General features: G+C 41.2%; 1 pseudogene; it reads left to right on the top strand.

The window, feature by feature from the left end:
- The first annotated feature begins 17,286 nt into the window (after nt 1–17,286).
- LOC149175951 (isocitrate dehydrogenase [NAD] regulatory subunit 1, mitochondrial pseudogene) lies at nt 17,287–17,808 on the top strand (annotated as a pseudogene).
- Nucleotides 17,809–20,552: the final 2,744 nt, after the last annotated feature.

Raw genomic sequence — 20,552 nt, 5'->3', positions numbered from 1 at the left:
AGAGGCACCAATTAGTTTAGTCTTTGGTACAAATGGACAGAGGGAGTGAAGCTTCAACGCTTCACATATGCAGATTGGGAAAGGAGTCCATCCGATAGGAAGAGAACATCAAGGAGAATCTTTAGTATTGGGTCAACAATAGTTTCTTGGTATAATGGGAAGCAGAGATCAATTGCACTCAGTTTAGCAGAAGCAGAGTGCATGGATGTTAGTCAAGCAGCTTGCGATGGTATCTGGATGAGGAAGATCCTTGTTGGGTTGTTTGGTCAGCAGATGGATCCAACAATGATTTACTGTGACAATCAGAGTTGCATCAAGCTCTCTAACAATCCAATTTTTCATGATCGGTCCAAGCATATTGGCATTCGATATCACCATCTACGAGATATTGTTCAAAGGAGAATCATGTTGCTGGAGTACATTCCTACATAGGAGCAAGACGCAGATATTTTGACAAAGGCAATGTCAAAATGAAAAATTGAGTTTCACAGAGGCAAGATTGGGGTAGCAGATAGTCCCTTTCTTGTTTAGAGGGACTGTTAAAAATAACAACAAGAAATCCTATTTAATTTGTCCTTGAATTAAATTAGGAATTAAATTGCAATCCTATTCTCATAGCAACTTGAAGCAATTAACTAAGTTAAGTTGACTTATTTGGCTCAGTAAATTCAAGTTAGAAGTCATGTAGAGTGATCCCTAAATTTTAGGGGCCCAGGTTGAGTTCTTATTGAGTTGTAATTATTTAATTCAGTTTAACTGAGTTAAATTTAGTTAAACTAGTTCTAACTGTTGGAGGAACTAGTGAGTGGTCAAGTGAATTAAATTGGATTTAATTCACATGCAGTGATCAATCAAATAACTGATAATTCACTCAAAAATAACTCATGCATGTCAGTTCAGAGGAAGACCCAGTTGAGATTAGAGTTCAGGGACAGTGTACTATCAGTTGTAAAATCATCTAAATTAAACCGATGGTGCATGCAATCAGAGGAAGGCCTATGGATGGATTGTGCGGTTACTAGTGAGGAATTTCCCAATTAAATATGGGCCAATTTCTAAGGAACAACATAAGGCAATAGGGGCTTGGAAGGCAACAGATTTGGCTAAGTATTGGCTTGAGCTAGTTTGTGAAGCAGTGAGTGAGATTGTACTTGTGTAGAGATTGTTCGGGTTGAACAAGCATTGTATTTTCTTCTTAGATCTTTTGGTTAATGCAATATACAGATAGCAAGGGTTTTTAGATGTGGTTTTCCCCAAAGAAATTATTGTGTTATGTGTGATTGAAATTCTTCCTTTTCTGCTTCGTGATTTCATTGATCAATTTTTGTTTCCGCTCATGAGTAGAGTAGATTCAATTCAATTGTTTTAGCCTATCATAATCTGCAGTTTGAATTTACAATAAAAATCTACAAATGGAAACCTAGTAGCATAGGAGGGGAAGTAGCATAGATTTCAATAACATCACAAGTAACATTCATCTAGTTTTTTCCTTTCATATGCAAGAAGTGTTGAGGCAAGAGCTTTGAATTAATCCAACTATTCGATTAGTCCTTGCGGATTGGATCTGTTTTCAAAGTCTTCTCACTACTCCTCCATAACGCAGGTATTTAGTTGGAAGGTATTCTTTGTTATCCTCCTATCAAGAAAATTTTGTTTTCCTCAAATTTTCATTGTCAGGTTTAGCTTGGGCTGCAAATGTCACTGTGACAAATGTTTTGATTTCTTTCACACTTTGGAAAATCTCCACTTGCTTTTTTGTTGCCATTTCCTTGTTCCAAGTAACATGTATTATACATCTTCTTTTGCTTCTAATGAATAGCCTAAATAAATGTAACATATCTATTATTCCATGAATTATTTGGTGGGATGAATAATTTATGGCTATCAGAGAAAACTGTGTGTCCACCACCAAACGATTGATTTGTATTAACATAAAAATGCCTCCCTTTATTGACCAACTATTCAATTCTTTCTTTATTTTTCAAGGAAACTGCAATACAACAATAAGATTATTGCATTTATATAGTGGGATTCCGAAAAGGATGTGTTAGGCTTCTAAAACATAGAAGAGTTTATATATTCTTTTAGCTTAAAACAAAGTTGGGCTAGATCTTTGCCTCAAGTTGCCTTGAACATGAAAACGTTGTCCTATCTTTAGATTTATATTTTCAATTTTAAAGATTTAGAAAGGGACTATTTCATTTTGGCATTTTTTTATGAAGGGTTTATTTAATATACATTTGTCAATAGAATTATAATTTTTTTTTATAACAATTCATCTTTGAAAGTTTAAATGAATTATGCCCTTATAAACAAAATTAAGACCAACCTTTTAAATTTGAATATTGGTTGTCATATAAATGCCTTTTAACATATTTGGAAATTGAGAAAATCCTCTTAACATAGTTTTATCATTATCATCTAAATCATATATTATTATTTAATAAATGGAATACAAATATAAATTAGAATGATATATTTGTATGATTAAATATGGCATGAAAGATAATTTTATATTATTAATAAAATAATTGGTATGAGCAATCACATTATAATTATAATAATAATATAGTTATAACTTAATAAAATTGTAATGATTTGGGAACACTTTTTTAACACTTTTTAAGTATAAAAATAAACTTTTAAAGAATTCTAAGTAATATTTTATCTTCCTCTGATCCACGTGGATATTGGTGGCCACCCACCTATTCCAATTGGACCCCCAATATTGTACAATGATTTCTTTCAGTTTTTGTAATTGTAGCACAATTTACAATTTTGGCAATTTTTCGGGCCTTGAACTTTCAGAGTCATTTTGATGCCCTAAACGATGTTTTTTTTTTGGAAAAATAGAAAAAATGACCTGTTATTTAATTTTTGTAGTCGAAAGTTATAGTCAGATAAATGTTTCTAACGAGGTATCGTGCATGTCAAACAAAGATTGTATGCAAAAGTTACGACCCTGGGAAGTTGATGTACCAATTTACCCCAACGGGGCACATAGTTTTGGCACTTCATCTCCTAGTGTTAGGTTTTTGAATGTTTTTGGTTTTCCATTATTTATCAATAATAATTAGGCCTTTGAGCCTCATTGTAACACAATTCAGAGGCATGTAGCCGCCACATTTCTTCTCAGAGATAAGCTACCATCACTAGAGCTAGTTTATTTCCATTATGTATGTAAGCACATTTTAGTTCTTTGATATTAATGAAATGAAGTTTAATTCCTGTTGCATATTTTTGTTTATGTTTATATCTATATTTTTTTGCGTTCCTGCCTAAGCCTAGATCAATGGTATCAAAGTGGTCTGCTCTTTCTCTGCTTTTCTTTGCATGTCCCAACGGGGTCAAGGTATAAGGATCTAGGGCTTGGACTGGTTGAACCTTTGCAAGACCATCCTCACAAACCCTGAGAACCTCTCATGGTGGAAGAAAAGAAAGATGAGGGAGTAGGAGATCCCTTCAAAATATTGCTCGAAGAATCCCTCGAGCGACAGAGGAACGCGATGATGGACAACTTTTCCTAGATCCTCCGACAGATGCCCATAGATGACACATCTTCATCCGGAAGCCACCCTAGAGGCACCAATCCCTTCAAGGTACAAGTCAACTTTGACATTCCCATATTTTAAGGCCAGATAGATGTTGACATTGTAGATAGATGGTTAAATCTGTTGGAATGGTATTTTTTGGTTCACTATTTTTCCAATAGGGAAAATATTACTTTTGCACTCAAAGTTTCCCCCCACGTCAAGGACTGGTGGGAAAACTAATGTGAGTAGAAGGACGAGAGGGAACCCACACTGTTTTCAGCCACACCCACTTGGAACTCTTTTTGAGACGCCATTAAGGAGAAGTATCACCCTGTCAATAGTTATGAAGATAAATACATAAAATGGACCACACTGTGGCAAGGAAGGGACCAAGATGTGCTAGAGTTCACAAATATGTTTCACACCCTTTGTACGAAGTTGAGTATCAAGGATTCTTAGTGAAATATAATACTCAAGTACCATGATTGTCTACACAAATACATCCAGGACAAGATGGAGTTCCTGGACATCTCGCTTGGCGCCGCCTACCGATACGTTGTCAAGATCGAACAGAAGTTTAAACAGAAGAAGCGAGAATTTGGATTTCGGAATCCGAAGCAAGAGAAAGGCACCCCTAAAATGCAGAACAAAGGACAAATCCAAGGTGGGTGACCCAGGACAACCCATCGAAGCCAGAAGAAAAGAACAACAACACAAAGACAAAGAAGGACACATGAAAGTGGTGTGAGTTCCATAAGAGCCCCACTCACAACACAAGTGAGTGTTGAGCCAAGTAGTCACTGGTGGCTATGCTAAAGGCTTTAGATTCAAATGCATGTTCCAACTCTGAATCAAAACCCGACAAGGGAATGACAAAGGGAGGCAGGTTATTGATGTGGATCCCAATGCCACTATTTCCACCACCAAGATCCAAAAGATTGAGCCCAAAGATCCATAGGAGGGGGAGCATCTATTCCACTCATAGATGTGGGTGAAGGGTTCGTTTATGCAATTCGTTGTCAATAATGGGAGCCAAAAGAACCTCATTTCAGCATAGGTCATGAAGCGGTTGGGCCTACCGACCACACCACACCCGCAGCCGTACACTATTGGGTGGCTTCACTAAGGACGAGATATCTGTGTCAGCCAGCAGTGTCGCCTTCCCTCCAACATCAAGACCTTCATGGATGAGTTATTGTGTGATGTTGATCCTCTTGATGTGTATTATTAAGCCAACCATACTTATGGAAGCATTATGTTGTGTATGAGTCAAGGCCTCGCACTGTTATTATTTATTTGGGTAATAAGTTATACATGATATCATAGGTAGCCCTACCTACCGCCATCTCTTTGATATTTTCTAAACAATGTTGTAAGATCATCTCCCAAACCGAGAAATTTGTTTTCTTTCTTATTTACTCTCAAAGTAATGGGAGATCGTGGCCACATTCATGGCCCCCGGGAAGGGTTCTTCCACGCAGCAGAAGGAGGTTGATAAGGTCGTGGAAGAATACAGGGACATCTTCTCCTCACCCACAGGGGTACCCTTTCACTGTAAGGGCAAGCATTCGAAAGATCTGACTCCCGTAGAACCTCTACCCAACGGGTGAATATATCATGCTCCATTCTATAAAATGAAGAGATCAAGCAACAAATCCAAGATTTGTTGCAAAAAGGGCACATATGACCAAGTTCCTTGCCTTGTGGGAGTTCGATTGTACTTGTACAGAAGAAAGATGGGACCTAGAAGCTCCGCATTGATTATTGGGCACTAAACAAAATCACTGTCAGGAATAGGTATCCAATCCCACAGATTGATGACCTTATGGACCAACTCAACGGGGCCAAGTGTTTTAGTAGGATTGATCTGAAGTATGGCTATCACTAGGTTCTGATAGAGCCCACAGATGTATGGAAGACTACCTTCAAATCCATTGAAGGCCTTTTTAAATGGTTGGTTATGCCCTTCAGGTTGACAAATACCCTTCTACTTTTATGAGGTTAATGGATGACAACTTGTGGCCCTTCACCAACTCATTCATGGTTGTTTATCTGGATGAAATATTCATCTTTAGCAAGAGTTGGGAAGAACACTTGTAACACATTCGACAGGTTCTTCAAACCCTGCAGAAACACAAAAATTGTGTGCCAACTTGGAGAAATGCACCTTTGGCATGAGCCAGGTCTAATGTCGGGGTTACATCATAGACGAGTAAGGCATGCATGTGGATCCAACTAAGATACAAGTCATTCAAGATTGGCCAGCCCCGACCATTCTAACAGAGCTTCACAATTTTTTGGGCCTTGCAATTTTTTATTGGAGGTTCATGTTGGGATTCTCCCATATCACTTGGCCTTTGAGTAAGATTACCAAGGGTGGAGTGAAAGAAAATTTTTCTTAGTTTGAGTCCCAACAAAATTCGTTTGTTGAGTTGAAGTGTCGCCTCTTCTCTACGCCAATACTCACATTCCCATACCTGAAACAACCATTTGAAATTGAGATAGATGCCTCTGACTATATTATTGGTGTAGACCTCAGCCAATACGAGCATCCAATGGCCTATCATAGTGAGACACTTTTTGATACAGTTTGGAATTACCCCACCTATGATAAAGATATTTATTCCATCATGCAGGCTTGGTGGTAATGGAAGCATTACATTATGGGGAAGGGGACGGTAATCCATACCGATCACCGACCTCTTCAGTTTATATAGACACAAGGGAAGTTGCAGAACGATCACCATCAAACGTGGTCTACATATATGCAACAATTCCACTTGAACATTAAATACAAAAAGGGTAGCACCAATAATGTTGAATATTGCCTCAGCTGGCACCCAGGTGCAGCACTCACTATTGTTCTAAACTCTTATGGCCACGAGACCTCTAGATGGTTGCAATTGTACAAAAATGATCCAAATTTTTTCCTCCACATACCAGATGCTAGTGGATGGCAAGCAAGTTCTGGATTTCCACCTCTAGGATGCATTATTATGCTACCTGGGCCACCTTTGTGTTCCTTCAAGCGAGCGTGCCAAGCTAATTTGGGAGGCGCACTAGAGTCAGGTCTCAAGACACTTTGGTGTGGAAAAAATCATGGTCGTACTAAAAAAGTACTTTTATTGGCCAAAACTCTTACAAGATGTTGGGAAATATATCAAATCCTACACTGCCTGCCATCACCAAGTCAATCATCAAGAAGCAAGGCATGTACAATCCTCTACCTACTCCGATGAGCCTTGGGAATCCATCTCCATGGACTATTTGTTTGGAATCTCTTCTACCAAGCATGGTAATGACTGTGCATTTGTGGTCATGGACATATTTTTAATATGGCCATATTAGCAGCCTGTAAGAAGAGTATCATAGCGGAGGACACTGCCAAACTCTTCTTTGAACGAGTGTGGGTACATTTTGGGATCTTACAGACCATTATATCAGATCAAGATAGAAAGTTCCTAAGCACATTCTGGTCAAGCCTTTAGACACTATTCGACACCAAAATCACCAAGTTGATTGCATTCCATCCCAGACTAATGGCTAGACAGAGGTCATCAACATGATGATAGTGCACATACTCCACATTGAAAACTCCAAGCATCCACAAACCTACGATGAGAGCCTTCCCTATGTGCATCATAATTATAACAGAGCTCTCAATAGCTTGACTGGTTACAGTCCCTTTACAGTGGGTCTAGGATTTCAACCATTGTGTTTGATTGATGTTTCCATGCCTCATGCAACTACATAGATAGAAACTACACATGTACTGTCTGAGGTTGATAAAGCAACTAGATTTATTGAACACATCCAGCACATCTGCTAGCAGGTTCATGACATCTTGGAGAAGTCTAATGCCAAGTACAAGCAACGACATGATCAACATTGAGCGCCACATAAGTTTTAGGTGGGCGAAAAAGTTTGGTTTCATTTGCAAAAATAATGCCTTACTAGATCCCATCAGAAGCTCAGACTACTCTGATATGGGCCTTACAGCATTACCAAGGTTGTGGGAGACAATCCTTTTGAGCTCAACATTCCCCCATTCCTTAGCCTGCACCCAATGTTCAATGTGGATTGCCTTCGACCATACTTTCCACCATTATTGGACACATCAAACATTGCAAAACAACTCACACCAACATAGCTAAACCCTTATTGCATGGAATAGGACACAACTGATCAGGTCATGGACATGCAGATCAAGAACAATCTCCAACATAATATCCAGTTGACCATCTCCTACACCAAGGCAAGTGGCTCACCAGGGGCCAAGTTCAGTAGAAGTTTCCCCATCTCATGGAGGCACTCAACGCAATGGGGTCCATTGCATCCTAAAGGGGGAGGACTGATGCAGGTGGATATTGGTGGCCACCTGCCTATTCCACTTGGACCCCCACCATTGTACCATTATTTCTTTCAGTTTCTATAACTGTAACACATTTTACTATTTTTAGCAGTTTTCAGGTCCAGAACTTCTAGAGCCATTTTGAGGCCCTAAATGACATTTTTTGGAAAATGAGAAATCATAGGCTTTTTTTGGCTTCATGGGCCCTGACCCAAGTTCAACGTTAGTCAGCCAGGCAAATCCCTACACTACTAGCCCTTTCGGCATCAATCCATAGAGTGCGGACTGAAGTCTCACCCAAAGCAGTATGGGGGGATGCAGGAACCAAGTTTCCACAATCGGAGATGGTAGCGATGTCGATTTTATAGCCTAACTCTACCTTCATGCAGATCAATACGCCCTTTGGGGCTTATCGATACACCTTTCTTAACTGTCCTAGAGTCCACCGCGAAGGTCTACGACTGTTCTTCGTGTACCCGAAATAGATAGATCAGGCACTTACGCGCCTCTGTAATTACTCACTCTTCTGTATTTACTCATATTATCTTAGTTTTGTACAACCTTAACATGTATTTATGATTATCTTCGCGTAAACATATATCTTTACTTGCGTTCATATAACAAAGAGAACCATATAGATTCCCCCATTAGAATAACATTACTACATAAACCTAGTGTTCAACATAACATAATTGCATGCATTTAACAGAAGTAAAATACACAAGTAGTTCCAGAAAACTTCTCTTTATTGATAATTCAGATCTCCAGTACAGACTCTAACTACCTTGCACACACAGCTACAAGGGTCCGCACACTTAGCTATGGACTTCTACCCTAGGCCTCTGCGCACTCAGCTGTAGAGCCTCTTTCCTACGCTAAGACTCTTCGATCTTCGCTCTCACAGACCCCTTACCTCAATGACTCATCCATCATCTACTTCCATGAACTTAACTATTAAGAGACTCTTATCGGACTCCTTTTTATACAATCCCGTGGTACGTGGACCATGGGTAGATCTCTAAAGCCGACATGACTTACCTAAAAGAAGGGTGTAAACCCTTAGTGACTGTTTGCATCTTCGCGCTCTGTGACCACAAAATTCGGAGACTTTACATTCTTTTCTACAAAATTTGGGCTTTCTACCCCAAAAACTTGGGCTTTTGACCCCAAAATTGACTCTAGGGGAACTCGTTCTCAACAGCCCCCCAACACAAACATGGTGACTCATCCTTGAGTCACTCTGCTGGCATGGAGATCTTGTCATGAAGACCTCCCAGCTCCACCTATACCACGGCGACTTCGGCAGTGCACTCTGTTGCCGCCTGCTTCACCTGCTCGACCAGTTGCTCCATTGCTGGCCTTGCGCTGTTTGCTTGTAGTTTTTTTGTGTTTCCTGCAGACTATCCAGTTTGCCTTCAATGGTGGTCGTGAGCACATATGCTTCGTCTAGCTAAGGCTTCAATCGAGCTTTCAGTAGTGCCTCCTTGTGTTGTGCTACGCCCACCTGTTCTTTAAGCACCTTTGCATCCTATAGCTTTACTAACCGTTGTGTAATGGTGACGATGTGCTTCATCGCTTTAAAACAATGTAAACTTTGAAATGGGAACTATAAACTCAAAACAGGAACTCTGGCCAAAAAACCCCAAAAAAACATCAAAAACAGTGCCAAAAACGAAAAGTGTGTATACTGGAACGATGTTTTTATTTTTTAGGCGTCAATTTTGAACATGTTTTAAAAATGGCAGTGACTACGAAATTTACTATGAAATTTTCGTGCAAAATATAGCTTCAAAACGAAAGTGATGATACTGGAACAATGATTTTTTTTTCTAGGGTCAATTTTCAAAATTTTTAAAAATGCTAGTAAAACCAAATATTTATGTGTCAAAGAAAGTTGTTTATGACGAAAAAAACACATTAATGTTTTTGGTAGAATATCATTTTTCTTTCCTAAGTATAAATTCAACATGTTTTCAACCATAACATGCTAGATACAAAAGAAATTGAAATTTTTTCAACTATAAGATAAAAAACCCATGACATTATGAACAAATTAACTAAATGAATTCAAAAGTCATTATTTGTATATTGAATAAAACATACATTATATCTCTAATTTAATATTGCATTGTAGATATTTTAAACAATAAAATTTATCATAATTAAGACATATAATCCAACAACATAAAAATGCCTCATAACTTCTCATTTAACACCATATGGAAAACATTAATTTTATTTGAAGATACGATGCATACATCAGTTATATAAACCGTCTTAAACAATTATCCAAAATCACTCATATTTTCTTGCACACCATTAGAATTCAGATTTTCAGATGAGTGTCTGGATGCTGACAAAGATGTTCCATATTCTTCTCTTTCATCAACTAGTGCCCCATCTGAGTCTACATGCATGCCCAACATTTCAGGTTTCAAAATTCTTCTAGATCTACGACTGGTTTCAGCAGACTCCCATGTCAACACTGTTCCTTCTGGTAACAACCTTTTCAAAATCTCTATCGTCTTGAAGCGAAGAGTTCCTCTCTTTGTTAAATTGAAGTCATAAACAAGTATGTCAACATCTTCTAATTTTAATATGTCTGTGCGGCGGCGATTTATATTTGTACCCTTTCTTTTTCTCTTTCCGCCTTTTCTTTTGTCAACTACCATCTCTGGCTTATACACACCATTGAATGGGTGTGTATTTGTGGCATACCAATGTACTTCAACACTTGTAACATCCTCATTTTCTGTAAAGACCTTTATAACTTTAGCAACCGAAAATGGATAGCCATTGGGATCTCCATTTGCTAGCACTGCAATCATGCAACCCTCCTTAATATCCTGTATTGAACCCCTATAAAGGTCTTCCATGGCTTCACGTTGTGCACGAGATCTTCTGGAACCAATATACATCTCTCTTTTCGCTGCCTGTGAAGAATTAATAATACCTTGAGATTGTTGGTTTTCAACAATGTTTACTTCCTCATGTTCATTCGACACATTTTGTGGCCAAATAAATGGATTTTTCAAAGGTATATCTTCATTTGTTGTTGTTGAAATGATATCACTTTGATTATTGAAAAATGACTCCCACTAAACTGAATCAGCAATGTCAAAGTACTCATATGTATATCTAGTACATTTTTTAATTTCTTCCAGGAAATCAGAATAATTTATATCTCTATTCTGTCTGCATGCATTCTGAACTTCACCAACTGATTGTAATAACAATATTTTTGATGCAAATATTGGATGATCTGGAACGAAATTCAAAAATTTCAAACTTGATGACGGTGCCGATTCTGTAGTAGTTGAATACTTATTGCCCCATATTAGTGTTTTCCCATCAATTTTTTTGATACGAAATTGATGTTGGAAGCTAATGTCATTAAGTTGTTCAATGCATTTCCCCTCACCATATGATCCCAAAATAAACCTTCGCATGTCAACAGTTTCTTCTGACACATCAAAAGTAGGCTCTGGCATGTATGATTTCTTAATACATTCAATTAGTGATGGCAAGCTCCCAACTTCCTTCCTCCTCAATGTGACTGAAAAATGACTGAAAATCTGATCAATATGGTCATGAGTGTTCCCAAAAAGAAGGAAACCAACCTTTACCTTTTGAAAAATTCTCAATTCAACAAGCATGTTTAGATATCCAAAAACAACTTGATTTTTGTTTTCACAACAAGTGTTGTCCAATTGTAGATACAAAACTTCAGGAAGATTACCAGACCAATGAGAAATCACATCATGAATTATGGTTATGGTCAGATTTGCATCATTATGAATATTTGGAGTTGTGAAGTACACCCTTGGCAACATTTTCCCATTGAAGACCATACAACCGACCAAGTGAAACTGAATAAAATTTTCCTCCTATAAATTTTTGGGTGTGCGAACAAAATGTGGTAAAAGTGTTTTCTTCTGGTCCGTACCATCAATTATCAAACCCAAATATTTATTCGGATTATCATAACACTTCTTTCGATGCTTGTACAACTTCTTCCTTTCGTTTGTTTGTTGTTCGCGATGCTCCTGAAGTTCTTTGACAATTAAATCTACACAACATAAAAGAAATTCATTATGAAATATGTTTTCATAGTTGATGACTATACAATTTTAAAAGTTGAAGTTATGAATGCTTACCTCTTTCTGAGCCTTCACATTTGTCCCTTTTTGATTTAAGAGAAGCACTTGTACTACTAATCCCCATCCTTGTCTTCTTAGGAATACAGACATTGTTGAATTCTTTCTTCCATACCTTCACAAAATATTGATATGTAATAAACCGGCCATGTCCCTCAGCACCTTCTGCATATTCTTTGTATAAGTTGTAGATTTCTTGTCTTGAAAAATTATCTGGAATATGTATTGTCTCTCTATTTGGCATACACTCTCCATGCTTTGAAAAGAAATCTCTCATCCATGACATTGCAGTATTTGATAATCGCCCAAACTGTCTTTTATGACGTACTTCTGAATAAAATGTGGGATCCTTTTCCAAATTTTCTTGAATTCTCGAGAGACGAAAATTCCCAATCGAATGAAACATTTTGAAAGCTTTTCTACACATAAATAAATTCCTAATATGATAATCATAACCTGACAATGTAGATTGCATGCACCCAACTAAATATGAATTTTGCATGCTTTTATTCATTGACAAATATCTCTTCCTACTTTCTAATGCAAATGTGAAATCCATATGTTTCAAGCAAATTTTTGGGAAACATTCACTTGACATGAGAGCGCTGATAGAACTTCTTCTCGTCAGATATTCTGCTCTACCCCTTGTATAACTAGAACAACTTGCATTGATATGAAAAGGTCTACTCCTACTCCTTGATACAATATTTCTTTGCAACATCTCCATCATTGGATCATCATTTGTATAAGGATTTTCATCATCATTAAGAGGAATGTTATCCACACTATGATCAGCTCTGCTTTTCAAATATTGACTTGGAGGATATTTTTCATCTTCCCCTTCTTCAGTGCTACTGTCATAGTCCTTAGAATTCAGACTGAATGGAAAATTTGACTCGATGTTTAATGGATATTCTTCCTCATGTGCATTGTTAGTGCTACTCTCATAGTCCATAGAATTAGGACTACGTCGAAAATGTGACTGTTTACTTATTGAAGATGCTACATCCTGTCCTTTGTCACTTCTACCTTTATACTCAATAGAATTAGAACTAAGTGCATCATCCTGTCCTTCATCACTGTTGCTCTCATAGTCCTTAGAATTAGGACTAAGAGGACACTGTGACACTCAGTTCTTTTGAAAGTCATCATCATGCTCTTCATAACTGTTGCTCTCATAGTCCTTAGAATTAGGACTAAGTGGACACCATGACATTCCAATCTTTTGAAATTCATCATCCAGCTCTTCATCACTGCTGCTCTCATAGTCCTTAGAATTAGGACTAATTGGACACTGTGACACTCCATACTTTTGAAATTCATCATCATGCTCTTCATCTACTGCTCTCATAGTCCTTATAATTAGGACTAAGTGGACATTTTGACACTCCATTCTTTTGAAATTCGTTATCACACTCTTCATCATTGTTGCTCTCATAGTCCTTAGAATTAGGACTAAGTGGACACCGTGACACTCCATTTTTTTGAAATTCGCCATCATGCTCTTCAAAGCTACTGCTCTCATAGTCCTCAGAATTAGGACTAAGTGGATGCCGTGACACTCCATTCTTTTGAACTTCACCATCATGCCCTTCAAAACTGCTACTCTCATAGTCCTCAGAATTAGGACTAAGTGGACATCGTGACACTCCATTCTTTTGAACTTCACCATCATGCTCTTCATCACCGCTACTTTCATAGTCCTTAGAATTAGGACTAAGTGGAATCTGTGACTCTTTATTTATTTGAAATTCTCCATCCCCTCTTTCATCAGTGTTGCTCTCATAGTCCTTAGAATCAGGACTAAGTGGAAGAATTGACTTTCTATTCATAGTGGAAGAATTCCCGCTATATTCATCAATATGAATAGAGTTGTTACGCGATGAAGATGTTGATGGTGTATAAATCGAAACTTCACTATCAGAACAATCCATCCCTTTCAAATAGAAGATGTTGAATGATACAAATGGAGAGTCTCCTAAGGATATTATATAGCTTAAAGAATGAAATTTTCCCTCCAAAATTATTCCCTCCAAAAAGTTTCGCGAAAATATTTCCCTCCAAAAATTTTCGCGAAAATATTTCCCTCCAAAAAGTTTGTTAGATTTATTTACCTTCATTATTTTATTCTACAATTTATTGAAAAATGTAAACTAATTTTTTTTATGAAATAAATCACTAAAATTAAAATTGTAAACTACAACTTCTACATTAATTATTTTAATAGTTAAAGTATATAATATTTACTAAACAATTGAATTTTTTATTTATTTTTATTTATTTTTTTAAATTTTTTTATAATATATTCTAAAATAAATTAATCCCACATTCAACCTGTTGTAAAACAATTCTACAATATTCGCTTTATAATATTTTAAAACAATTTTTCCCACATTAACCGTACGGTAAAACATCTTCGTAATTTCACTTATATATTAAATTTCATTATCACTATTACTCACTTCACATCCAGGTTTTTTGAAGTTCGTTGAAAGACTCGTGAATTTGTGGAGCAGCTATATTTCTATCAACAACATATTCAACGAAGAATTCTCACAATTGAAAGGTAAGTTAAATTTTTTTCCTTGAAAATTTTCATATTAAATTAATTTAATGAAGAAGATATTTTTTTTAAATTAATAATTTTTCTGAGCCAAAATAACAATTACGTCCATCGTGAGCATGGTGGGCCCGACTAAACTCAATCGCCCAATAGCCATGGGTGGGCCGCCGTGGTGTCGCGCGGTGGGCGGGGAGGTCGGGTGGGGTGTGAGGGCGTGGGGGGGTGGCGTGTCACTGCGGCACCCACTCCAGCAGCTCGCCCGCCTATCGCGGGGGTTGGGTGATTCTCAGAATCGCCCAACCCCCGCGGTGGGCGGGCGAGCTGCTGGGGTGGACGCCGTAGCCCGACTCGCCCCTATCACCAACCCCCCACTCTCGACACTCTGACCCCCTTCAACCACACCCCGTGCCCCTGCCTCCTTACCCCCCCTCCACATCCCCACATGACTCGTCAACACTCCCATCCCTACTCGCACCTGCCCCCTCACCCACACGCCCTCCCCATCATCCACCCCCTCACCTCACGCGCCCTCCCCACATGGCCACCCTCCCCACCCCCTCACACTCGCCCTTCCGCCCACCTCACCCGCCCTCCCACTCCCCCTCCCCGCTCTCCTCACCCCACCCCTTCCCCCCGCGCCCACCCTCCACCACTCCCACGGCCTCCCCACACCCCTCCCCGTGCCCTCCTCCCCCTCTCCACCCACACCGTCTCCCTACCCCCCCGTCGCCCACAACCCCTGCCCTCCCCTCACCCCCCCCCCCCACCCACCCACCCACGACACCAACCCCCCCGCTCCCTCCCTCGCCCAGGACCTAGCCCCCCGCCCATGACCGCTCACTCCCGACCCCGCGCCGCCCCCCCCCTTCACACTCTCAACCCCCCCTGTCGCACACTCCCTCCCCCCCACGCCCCTCTCCTCCCTCACCACCCTCTCCCCCCCCCCCCCCCCCCCCCCGCTCCCTGCCTCCCTCCCCACCCGCTCCCTGCCTCCCTCCCCACCGAGAGGGGTCGTGGGTGGGGGTGGATGTGAGGGGGGGGTCGGGGTTGGGTCGTGGGCCGGGGGGGTCAGGGTGGGGAGTGTGGGGGGGGGGTAGGGGGTAGGGAAGGGGTCGTGGGCCGGGGGGGTCAGGGTGGGGAGTGTGGGGGGGGGGGCGTAGGGGGTAGGGAAGGGGTCGTGGGCGGGGGTGGAGAGTGTGAGGGGGGCTGGGATGGGCTCGTGGGCGACGAGGGTAGGAAAAGGGGAAGGGTCGTGGGTGGGTGTGTGAGGGGGGCAGCGGGGGGGTTGAGGTGGGGAGTGTGGGGGGGGTGGGGGGAGGTAAGGGGGGGGGGGGTGGGGTGAGCAGGGGGGGGGTCAAGTGGGGAGTGTGAGGGGGGGTTGGGGGGAGGGGAAGGGTCGTGGGCGGGGAGTGGAGGGGGAGGATGTGGGTGGAGGGCAGGGGGGAGAGGGGGTGGGGAGTCTGAGGGGGCAAGGGTGGGCGTGGGTGTGGGTGAGGGGGGTGAAGGAGAGGGAGGGGCAGGGCGTGAGGGGGTGGGTTAGGGGAGCGCGCATTTGGGGGTAGGTGGGGGCATGTGGGTGGCGAGGAGGGCGTGCGGGTGAGGGGGAGCGAGAGGGATGGGGGAGAGGCGGGTGGGGGTGAGGGAAGAGGGTCAGCGTGGGTGCGTGGGGGTGGAAGGGGGCCGGGTGTGACCCCCCCGCACGCTCGCCCCTGCCCACACCTGCGCACCCCTCTCGCCCACACCCACCTAGCCCGCCCACTAACCCCGCCTGCCCTCACCCCGCCCCGTTGTCCCTCACCCGACCTCCCGCCTGCCCGCCCGTTAGGGGTGGTTGGAGGATTCTGATTATACAAATAAAAAATTTATTTCGTTGTTAATTTAAGTTAATATGTTTTTGTTATTTACTGATTTATGTGTTTCTATTTTTCAGGAAAATGGCATCAAAGAAAATTTCTGTGAATCTTTCTGGACCAAAGACTCTTAAAGGTGCATCTTAAAAAAACATTGGTGAACGAACTCCACCTGAGCTCATGGCTACAAATCTTTCCAGTGCCTCAAGTGATAAGAAGATAATTTCAGACTGGAAGAATTCAAAAGAGGTGAAATTTCCATCAAGAGTTTGGTATGTGAAAGAAAAAGAAAGCACAAATATGAATATATATCTATATATTGATATACCGAATGATAATGGAAATTTTGAGGTGATGGGAAGAGTCATAGATATGTGTTCGTGTTAAATTGGCAACTAGGGCCAAACTCCATGTGGGTCAGCTTATTTATGGCAGCTGATATTTTTATTGGATCCCTCTCGTCGAGAGGTGTAGGATTGATCCAAATATCATCCGATTCCGATAAATATTTATGGAGATATGAATTTATTTTGTTTATGTAATTAATATCAAGCCGACCAGCACTTATGTAGGCTCTAGAAGCCCAACCGTCGTGTCTATTCATCACTCTCATTTTAGTATAAATATAAGAGGATTTGATGTCATTTAGACACACTCTTTAGGTGATCTCCTCTCCATGTCTGGGTTTTTGGAGAAGGAGAAAATGCTAAGAGTATTTGCTATGATGCCCTAACTGCAGTAGCATTATGATTTAGATCCAAACACAAGGCGGGGCGATCTGATCGCAGGGGACATGGCCACCTAGATAGCTTCACACCTACTGAGATCGAGAATGGCAGCGGAACCATTGAAGAATGAGTGTCATCGTCGAAGCGTAACGTACATGCCTCGGCCCGGGGACGGAGCCCCGAGGGCGGTGACCCTGATACTGGGAGAGGGCATCGGGTCCTTGGTGATGGGAGCTGTTGTGGATGTCATGAAGGCCATGCACGCCCCTGTTTACTTCGAAACTTACGACATGCATTCCTCCATGGATAGAGTCCCCACAGAGGTCATTGAATCAATTAGGCAGAACAAGGTCTGTTTGAAGGGCGGCCTCCCCACCCATGTGGGCGGAGGTGTCAGCTCCCTCAATGTCCAGATGAGGAAAGAATTGGATCTTTTCGCTTCCCTTGTTCACTGTTCGAATCTCCCCGGCCTCCCCACCAGGCACGATAATGTAAACATTGTCGTCATCAGAGAGAACACCGAGGGCGAGTACGCTGGTTTGGGACACGAGGTCGTTCCAGGCGTCGTGGAAAGTCTAAAGGTGATACGCAGTCATGTTGAATGCAAGGCATTGGACGCATTATGAACACACAGGCAGACATACGCTGGGAAGTCAACGCTGGGCAGTCAGGTGGATACGCAGCAAATCATATAAATTCTATACGTTGTCTGGTGATACGGTGGACATACTACTCTATACGTTGGATGCAGTTCACGCGGGATGTGGTATGATGATCAGACCATGATACATACAGGCTATACAACTCATTACCTTATACGCCGGAAACCCTATGCTCTACACGCAGTCATGGCGTATATATATATATATATATATATGACACGCACAACAATCTCAATGCAGTTATGAAGGAATATGTTCATAAATATATACGCAGTCATATGAAGCCGAGTTCAACGCAGTTATGAAGGAATATGTTCATAAATATATACGCAGTCATATGAAGTCGAGTTCAACGCAGTTATGAAGGAATACGTTCATATATATACATAGCCATATGAACGTAATCAAGGCAGCTATGTAAGGAACACGCAGTAAGGAACATGTTGTAGTGAACACAGGACATAAAGGGTCTATACACACTGGTTCAAGGAGAAACCCTATATGTTGTCAACGTTGTCATAGAAAACTGTTAACACATGGAGATCTGTTAACGCAGAAAGAAGGACAGTTTAAGAAATTTGCTGAATAGGATCTATAGCCTAGCTACTTAGCTAGGCTGCAAGCCATAGCAAGCAGCTAAGGCTGATATCAAAAGAAGCAAATTGTTGCAGCATGATGAAGCAATGAGAAGGCAGAGGAAGCAACATGATGGGCAACACTATGAGATCATGTGCATGGCAGGACAATGATACATTAGCAGGGGCAGTAGCATGATGATGATGCACCTTAGTTTGAACAACATTATGATGGATAAGATCATGGACATGGGTAGCATGATAATCATGATTAGTTCAGCATGATGCAGTATGCAGTGGTGCAGCTTGAGAACCTGATGTAGGATGATGATAGGTGAAGGAGTCACCTTGGAGGATCAGTTGAAGCAGAATGTCTTCAACTGATCTCATCGTTATAGAAGATGATCTATGCTTAGATCCAGACAAGTCAAAGTGTTGACTTATGTTGTAAATGTACTCTCTCTCTCTTTCTCTGCTGAACTTTGAAGATAAAAGAAGAATTGATCAAGGGTTTCCCCACACATTGTGGGGTTTCTCCCTGGCTCGTGCCATATCTTGTGTCCTCTTGTCTTGGCTTGTCTTCTGCGATTTTATATTTATGTTCTATCTGCAGTTTATTGTAATGTTGATGTGATTGCTAACTGTGAAAATTTAAATAAATTGCTCTAGCATAGAACATACCTAAACTTAACATGGTATCAGAGTTGAGGTGAAGACAATGCCCAAGCAAGAGTGAAAGAGCAATCACCGAAGACAGTTGGGACAAGACAGAAGGATCAACGGGTTCTTCGTAATTCACATAGGGTGAAGTCAAAGCAGAGAATGTTATCAGAATGGCGCAGCGGAAGATTTTGATGGTCCATCTTAAGATCACTTCATTGGGAAGTTCGGATCTAAGGGTGGAAGGAAAGGCGGATGCCTTGTTGAAATAAGTTCGGCCGTTATGCGAAGGAGTGTCCGAATGGCAGAGACACATCTCTTGATGAAGATAACAATCATTCCTGGGACATCTTCAATGATCAAAAGAATGACTGGTAATGCAGGTCATCAAAGAAATGGTCGACTCTTCCACGAAAGCAAGGAACCCCAAAATCTCTTTTATGTACCTGATCGAACCTGATGTCCATCTCGGAAATGGAAGTCAAAGGTTGCAGGGTGGCACTTATCGATGGAAAGGTACGTGTTTGAAAATAGATCTTTTAAAGATGTTTTTGAGTTCAGGGTTGTATCAAGTTGCAGGAAGTCCACTGGGGACCATGTCCATTGACTCAGCTCTAGAGGTCTGTGAGTCAAATGGTGACTAGGATGCCTGAATTCAAAAGGAAGCATGAAGGTACATGTCTGAAATGTACCAAAGGAAAATATTATAAGGGTACCATTCCCCTCATGCAGCAGGTTCACAGGTTTGGAACAACCCGAGGAGTTTGAGAATCATGATCAAGGAATCTCATGTATACAGGTGGAAGAAAGCCCTCTATGGCTTGAAGAAAAACACCTCAGGCATAATATGAGAGGATTGATAGCTGTCTAATGCAGCTGAGATTCACTAGGAGTGAAACCGATCCAAACCATTACTCGAAGGTTGTGGATGATAAACCTCTCGTACCGGCACCTATGTCTGATAGGTGCAGACCCTCTCATTTATAGGAGACAGAGGGAGTTGGATTCTGAATGTGGGAAGATAAGATGCAAGCTTATGACTGCCTCGAGGATCTTAACTTTCAGAAGTTATATGGTAATGATGTTGGACCAGATTTGGGAAATGCCTCTGAGTTTCATAAACTCATTCGCGTTGATGTTCTTGGAGAACCTTCGTCCGGACATCTATGTTGCAGTTAGCATGGTGAGCTCATATTTGGTTGAGCCTCACTAGATTGGTGCCAAGAATCTTTTAAGATATCTTCAGGGCACAATCTCTCATGAATTGAGATACACTGCCGGAAATATGAAACCACATGATTATTCGAATGATGAGTGGGCAGGCAGTATGGAGGATCACTAGAGCACTTCTCAGTGCTGTTTCTTTTTGCAATTTGCCTCGATATCCTGGATGAGCAAGAAGCAGAAGTCGGTGACTCTGAGCACCACCAAGGCAGAGTACATTGCTGATAGTATGGCCTTCTGTGAGGCAGT

Source organism: Pinus tabuliformis, chromosome 4_1 (assembly GCF_031772625.1).
Source record: "Pinus tabuliformis cultivar Carrire ecotype Pingquan chromosome 4_1, CPIR1, whole genome shotgun sequence".
In the NCBI taxonomy this organism is placed as follows: Eukaryota; Viridiplantae; Streptophyta; class Pinopsida; order Pinales; family Pinaceae; genus Pinus; species Pinus tabuliformis.
This window is presented reverse-complemented; position numbering and strand designations above follow the sequence as displayed.